A 7,993-nucleotide genomic window follows, 5' to 3' on the forward strand; every position below is an offset into this window, starting at 1 on the left:
GTCGTAAACCTGGAAGGCCTTGTACAGGCATTAACTACACGGCTACAAATCACATAGATGTACCCAGTGAGTCATTGGCACAGCATGGCATAGAACTCAGGTCTAGTAAATCAAATTTTTCCCTGCAGGAAGAAAATGTGTTAGGTGTTCTTACCTAGTGCTTGAAAGGTTCTTTATATTTCCAACAAAATTAAATGAAAACAAAAACTTAAACAATCACCACACAACCTGACTTTGCAAACACTTAAATCATTTTTACTGGTGCAAGCAATTCATAAAAGTATAGCTATATATGTGCTCACGTATATTCAGGACTGAAGTTTAACTACTCAAACAGAAACAATTTTGTAACAATAATCTACAACATGTACTCTAGTAAAGGCACAAGAGTCCAATGATTAAAAATCTCCACTGCTACTCTTTGAGAGATCTTGACAGAAAATAAGAACTTTTATTCCCTCTTCTCCTTTTCTAGGTTTAAGATTATTTAAGACCATCACAACTGATTTCAGCGCGCAGGGTCAACATTCACTACTACTACCCTGTTGGCTTCAGAAATGATTTTATCTATGCAGCATCGAAAACAAGCCTGAACCTCAAGTCTAGTATTCCTTTCTTGTCTCTTTATTTTCGGCCTGGTAAGAAAGACACCTTCCTTCTGCATGGCCTGCTCTTTGTTTGCCCAGTGGCAGCAGGACCCTGGTCATGGCCACAGACTCACCATTAATGCTTCAGGGTCTAACAGAAGGGAAGAGCCTATGCCCTGATCACCTGGAGCTGGGCGTACGCCTAACATTGCAAAAAGCTTGATTTACTGACTGCCTTCATGCTTTCAGTACCTCTTTCTGCCTGCAACTCACACACATGACCTCTCTTTGCTAGGGGACAGGGTAGCTGGGCTTATGGCTGTGAAGTACTTGATAAACACCTCCCATCAACATCATGATGGCTGTATAATGCACTAAAGACAAAAGGAGATTTTTCCTTATGCTTTGCAAGTATAAGCTTTTCCTTTAGGTAAATTTTGGTAAGCAGAACAATAGGAGAAGTTTGTATAGGGCATCCACTGTCCTGAGCAGCAGCAAATCAGAAAAAAAACAGTGATTGTCCTGCTAGATCGCCTTTGAAAATGGATTGCACGATAACACTAATAGCAGTTATAATGATAATAACAACACAGATATTTCTTTGCACAGTAGTAAAAATTAAAAATCTTAAGATTTTCTGCAACATCAGAACTCTTTCAGTCAGCAAGAAAAGCAAAAACAATTTCTCTACGAAGGTCTCTGGAGGGTAAAAATAAAACCAACCTGTAAGTGCCATAGCTTTCAGTGCTGCTCTTTTTCATTCTCTCTTAATGACAGGTTTTAACCCTAGGAAGGATGGAAACAAGAGAAGGGGAAGAAGCTTTTACTTTCCAGTTTCCCTTAGCCTAAATAATTTTTTCTTTATTTGGATGACTCAAAACGCACTTTTACAAAATAGGAGGACCTTCCCTGGAAAGTTCCACTTTTAACCAGTTTCTCATGGTAAGACTGAAATACTTTTTACTGTGCTCTCCCTTCAACTGCCCTAACTGCCCAATAAAATACTGAGATAATTAGATTCATCATTCTCCCCTATTTATAAAATTTCATAGCAAATGATTAATGTCAGAAACAATGAATGCTTCATATTTACAAATTCGTTGTTGATCCTTTCCCTCCCCACCTTTTTCTCACTGGAGAAGATAGTATTTGCCTTACTTATCCATAAAACTAATATTTCTTTCATAAAATCTTGCCAAGTCTATGCTAGATATATTTTCCAGCATAGCACTATCAACTAAGGTTACTTTTATTTTAGTCATTCTTTTATATATATTGCCGTAAGCCTGATGTAGATACAGTTATACCAGGACAGCAAGTGTTTTTGCCAGTATAACTTATTCCACTTGGGAAAGAGTATTTTCCATACCAGCAATTTTTTTTTTTTTTTTTTTTTTTTGCGGCCAGTAGAAGCTGCACCCACAAGAGAATGGTTTGCCAGGACAGTTATGTTGGTAAATTTTTCCCCATGTTGACCTGGTCTCCAAAACAGCATTGCATAAACACAGACAAGCGGGAACAATCGCAAGTGAATGCCAAAAAACTGTATCTGAGTTCATTCTTTATGTCAGAAGCAATGTGGTGGTGTAGTTCTGTCAAGGGTCAGCTATTTTGGGCTGAGTGGAGAAAACTGCAGAAGGTGCTGACACGCTTCAGCATCGTTTCTTAAATTGTACCTTGAGAAATAACTCTATGGTTAAAGCTGCTTTGAAAGAGAGGAGGGCCAGATTATGGCACAAGTCCGATTCCCAGGTTGTAGAGCCAGGTGGCCAGAAGCTAGACAACATGAAACAAAAGGAGAAGCTCCCATGAGGGCAGCTGAAGAAGAGGGAGATGTGGAAGGTCCTTTTTATTGGAGCCAAGGAAGAAAAGGAGATGCGTGTGCAATGCTGGTAGAGGGAGAAGGGAGCAGGACGTGAGCAGGGACCCCAGCGCGTGCCTCGAGGGCTCGTGCTTTTTTGCCTGCCTCTTCACTGGGCCAATGTGAACACATGGCTCTTTGAACACACATCTCTGTGCTGGCTCCCAGGTTACTTTGGATGAAAATCAAGGTATTGGCTATAATTTAAAAGCCACGGCTGGCTGGGTTCCTGGCGGTCTCCAGCACTGCTTCTTCCTCTGCAGTTGTCTTTCACTGCAAAGCTTCACGAGTGGTCCCAAAGGCTGGACTTTAGAAAGGAGAAAAGTATGTGGTCTTCCCGGGAGTGCCCTTTTTCTCTGGAATTTGCTATCTTCTGAAGTAGAGTAGCATCCAACTGATCCATTTTAGGTTTAAATTTTTATGTCCTGGTATGTACTCAATTTTGCTTGTATTTAATTCATATGCATTGGTCACAGGGGCTTACTTTTAAGGGATGTGGCTGACATAGGCAGAGATGACCTATGCACTGAACCAAATTTTTTTGAACAATGCCAGTTGTTATGAAATGTTTCTCTGAACAGGTGTAGTGTATGCAGATATCGTGATGAATGTCATAGACTAACCAAACTAAATAGCACCTATGTAATACTTAACGTTAGCCTGAGGACCTGTTGCCAGAACATTATCACATATGTAAACTTATTCATTGCCTTCAAAGAATAGGAGATATTGTAAATATTTAGATAATATCATTCTCTGTATGAAAGATTAGAAAGCACAGCGTATACTGAAAAAGCCAGAGTAACCTTATCTAAAATAAAATTGGGACCATCCAGTAATATTTTTCACCTTCTTATTAAACAAAAACACCTGATTTAACCAAGCTTGGTTCAGTGGTCTTTCTCATTTCCGATATTTTATGGATTTATAAGTAATTAAATTTTAATGATGGTCAATGAAAAGGTATTTAGGGAATTCAAAGTGCACCTGTGTACCATGCGTAACTTTATATGAACGCTGTGATATCTTTACTATAGCAATGGAAATTCATCCAGAATGAGCTTGATTCCTTTGCCATTAGTGTCTAGAGCTTGGAAAACAAGTACTTCTTGCAATGTTTTTCCACTGCTTTCTATTGCATTCAGTCTACAGTCTGACAATGGTATTGTGGATTGTTCAGCCCTTTCATTTTTTAGAGAACAGCCAAGACTTGCATTCCTATTTGATCAGTGTTTCTTTTGTCAATACAGAGTTAATGAATAAAATTGTTTTCAAGATCAGGTTGGCAAGTCAGGTTTATAAAAAAACCGTCTCATTCTTCAGTAGTGATAAAACAAGAGTTAAAATTCAAGAATTGAACTTATTTTTCTTCAAATCATCAGAATAAAAAATAATAATAATGACAGAGCACTCTGACATGCATCATAGGTTTGAAAAATAATTCATGCTCTTCTACACTGTTGCATTAGTGACTAACCTCATTCTTCGACAGAATAATATAAGGATACAGAAATTCCTGTACAACAAATGATGAACTTCTATATAATATCAAGATTATTTTAGGTATTTTAACAAAGGCTGGTATAATAGAAAAAAGATTTTATCTCAGTATATCATTTCCTTTTTATTTTATTGCAGTTAGTCTCAAGAGATGGAATTGCTGCATCCTTTAAATTCCTTATAATTTATACTGACTTTAGTTCAAAATCAAAATTGGTCAGTTAGACAATACCTAGTAATGTATCAGTTACTGATACATCTGCTTCTGCAGATATTTTTGCTGTTCAACTAGCAAGACTCTTAAGGGCTTTCTAAAATGGAGTATCAGGATTAAATTGCGTGCTTGTAAAAATCTAGATTTTTTTTCTCAATGATATATTTAAAATAATGTATATCTTGCTACTTCAGATTGCGCTTAATAGTAAATATATTTTTGTTAAGTTTCTCAGAGCTTCAGCAATATATTTTTACACATGCAGGGCCATTCTTCACTGCTGTATTGTTGTGCCAAGCTGCCTCAGCACAGAGGCAAGTAAATACTTTTTTTAAAATTACCATTGTTATCAGGGCAATTTATGGCATAACTTCAGCTAATGCAGGATCCCGGTCATAGCCCAGTTAATAATTTAGGGAACACAAATGGGGAGTCTACTTCTGGTTTTACCTTGCTTTATTTTTGGTCTCAAAGTAAGCATGCATTTTTTTTTTTCTGGCTTCTCATTCCAGGCAGGTCTGAGTTTGTTGTTGGGGTTTTTCCCCAGCTCCTGCCATGCAGCAGTTCTGTTTACACCTCACCAAAGAGAGTGTGCACAGAAGACGGTCACATTTTGGCATACGAATGCATAAGGAAGGACAATTTCACTTTCACCAGTAAATCACCATTTATATTTATTCTGCTGAGCTGCCTTTGCTTTTTTTTCAAGCCACATTCGCCATTCTGTAGGCTGATCCACATACTCATGTGGTGATGTAACAATAGTCTAAAATATGTAAATCTAACCAGAATTAACCCTATAGCTGGGCAATAAGCAGAGCTGTCTTGCAGCAAGAAATCCAAGTGTTAGAGAAAAAAAAACGGAAGCAGAAAAGAAATTGAAAGAGTGAAGAAAAAAATTCCACAGGTGTCAAAGGTCTTCGAATTGGGCTGGAAAATAGTAGGGCCAAATTTGTCTTCAATATAATTAGACATAACTTAGAAGAACTAACTTAGAAACATATTTAGTGCTCTCAGGCCTCTTGAAAGAGTGAACTCTTCTTTATGTTATCATCATTTATCAAAAAATTCCTGACTTCAGAATACTCAAACTCAAGCACCTCCATCACTTTTACTTGTCAAACTGGGTATGGAAAAAAAGCGTCTGCTTTTTTGGAAGCAAGAACCCGAATTATACAGAACTTTAAATAACATTCTGCAAGCCATAATTTTCCCTTGTGAATTAATAGGGAATCATAACATTATGACCATGGGACCCTGTTTGAAGATCAACAGCTGATAGGGAGTGATGGGATCCACCTTACCAAGCGGGGCACGCGTGTCTTTGCCAACAGATTGGCCAGCCTGGTAAGGAGGGCTTTAAACTAGGCAAGATGGGGGAAGGGGAGTGGTATAGTGGCAGGGGAGTCAGTAAAACACCGCTCAAGTCAGGAGGCCTCCAGCGGGTGCATACAGCCAGGGGAGACAGCATGCAACGTGGCTATGGAGGATCCTCTTGCACCTCTTCTGGGAAGCCTGCGTGCTTGACTGGCTCTCTCAAATGCCTGTATACCAATGCACGCAGCATGGGGAATAAGCAGGAAGAGTTAGAGATCTGTGTGCGGTCGCAGGGCCATGATCTCATTGCAGTGACAGAGACATGGTGGGATAGTTCACATGACTGGGATGCGGTCATGGATGGCTATGTGCTTTTTAGGAAAGACAGGCCAGGAAGGCGAGGTGGTGGAGTTGCTCTTTATGTGAGGGAGCAACTAGAATGTATGGAGCTCTGCCTCGGGGTGGATGAAGAGCAAGTTGAGAGCCTATGGGTAAGGATTAAAGGGCAGGCTAACATGGGTGACACTGTTGTGGGGGTCTACTACAGGCCACCTGACCAGGAGGAAGTCATCGATGAGGCCTTCTACAGACAGCTGGAAGAAGCCTCACGATCACAGGCCCTGGTTCTCATGGGAGACTTCAACCACCCTGATATCTGTTGGGAAGACAGCACAGCTAGGCACAAACAGTCAAAGAGGTTCCTGCAGAGGATTGATGATAATTTCTTGACCCAGGTGGTGGAGACACCAACGAGGAGAGGTGCAATGCTAGACCTTGTACTAACGAACAAAGAAGGTCCAGTTGGAGATGTGAAGGTTGGAGGCAGCCTTGGCTGCAGTGACCATGAGATGGTGGAGTTCAGGATCCTATGAGGAGGGAGCAGGGCAATGAGTAGTATTGCAACGCTGGACTTGAGGAGAGCTGACTTTGGCCTCTTGAGGGACCTACTTAGGGGAATCTTGTGGGGTAGGGCCCTAGAAGGAAGAGGGGTCCAAGAGAGCTGGTTAATATTCAAGCGTCACTTCCTCCAGGCTCTGGATCAGTGCATCCCTCTGAGGAAGAAGTCCAGCAAAGCGGGCAGGAGACCTGCATGGATGAGCAAGGAACTCCTGGCAAAACTCCAACAGAAGAAGGAAGTGTACAGAATGTGGAAAAGGGGACAGGCCACTTGGGAGGAATACAGGGACATTGTCAGAGCGTGCAGGGATGCGACAAGAAAGGCTAAGGCCCAGGTGGAATTAAATCTGGCAAGGGATGTCAAGGACGACAAGAAGGCCTTCTTCAAATACATCAATAGCAAAAGGAAGACTAGGGAAAACGTGGGCCCGCTGCTGAATGGGGCGGGTGCCCTGGTGACAAAAGATACAGAGAAGGCAGAGTTATTGAATGCTGCCTTTGTTTCGGTCTTCACTGCTAAGGCCAGTCCTGAGGAATTCCAGACCTTGGAGGCAAGAGAGGAAGTCTGGAGAAAGGAAGACTCTCCCTTGGTTGAGGAGGATCAGGTTAGAGATCTTTTGTCCAAACTTGACATCCACAAATCCATGGGCCCCGATGGGATGCACCCACGAGTGCTGAGGGAGCTGGCGGATGTTATCGCTAGGCCACTCTCCATCATCTTTGAAAGGTCATGGCAATCAGGAGAGGTGCGTGAGGACTGGAAGAAAGCCAGTGTCACGCCAGTCTTCCAAAAGGGCAAGAAGGAGGAGCCAGGAAACTACAGGCCTGTCAGCCTCACCTCCATCCCTGGAAAGGTGATGGAACAGCTCATCCTGAAGGTCCTCACTAAGCATGTGGAGGACAAGAAGGTGATCAGGAGTAGTCAGCATGGATTCACCAAAGGGAAATCATGCTTGACCAATCTGCTAGCCTTCTATGATGGGATGACTGACTGGGTAGATGAGGGCAGAGCAGTGGATGTTGTCTCCCTGGACTTCAGCCAGGCTTTGGACACTGTCTCCCATCACATCCTGCTAGGTAAGCTCAGGAAGTGTGGGCTAGATGAGCGGGCGGTGAGGTGGCTTGCGAACTGGCTGGATGGCCGAGCTCCGAGGGTTGTGGTGAATGGCGCAGAGTCAAGTTGGAGGCCTGTGGCTAGTGGTGTGCCCCAGGGGTCAGTCCTGGGTCCAGTCTCATTCAGTGTATTCAACAATGACCTGGAGGAAGGGACAGAGTGCACCCTCAGCAAGTTTGCTGATGAGACTAAACTGGGGGGAGAGGCTAACACACCAGAAGACTGTGCTGCCATTCAGAGGGACCTGGACAGGCTGGAGAGGTGGGCAGAGAGGAACCTCCTGAAGTTCCACAAAGGCAAGTGCAAGGTCCTGCACCTCCGGAGGAATAACCCCAGGCACCAGGACAGGCTGGGGGTTGACCTGTTGGAAAGCAGCTCTGCCGAGAAGGACCTGGGAGTGCTGGTGGACAACAAGTTAAGCATGAGCCAGCAGTGTGCCCTTGTGGCCAAGAAGGCCAATGGGATCCTGGGGTGCATGAGGCAGAGTGTTGCCAGCAGGACGA

This window comes from Struthio camelus, chromosome 3 (genome assembly GCF_040807025.1).
Source record: "Struthio camelus isolate bStrCam1 chromosome 3, bStrCam1.hap1, whole genome shotgun sequence".
Classification (NCBI taxonomy): domain Eukaryota; kingdom Metazoa; phylum Chordata; class Aves; order Struthioniformes; family Struthionidae; genus Struthio; species Struthio camelus.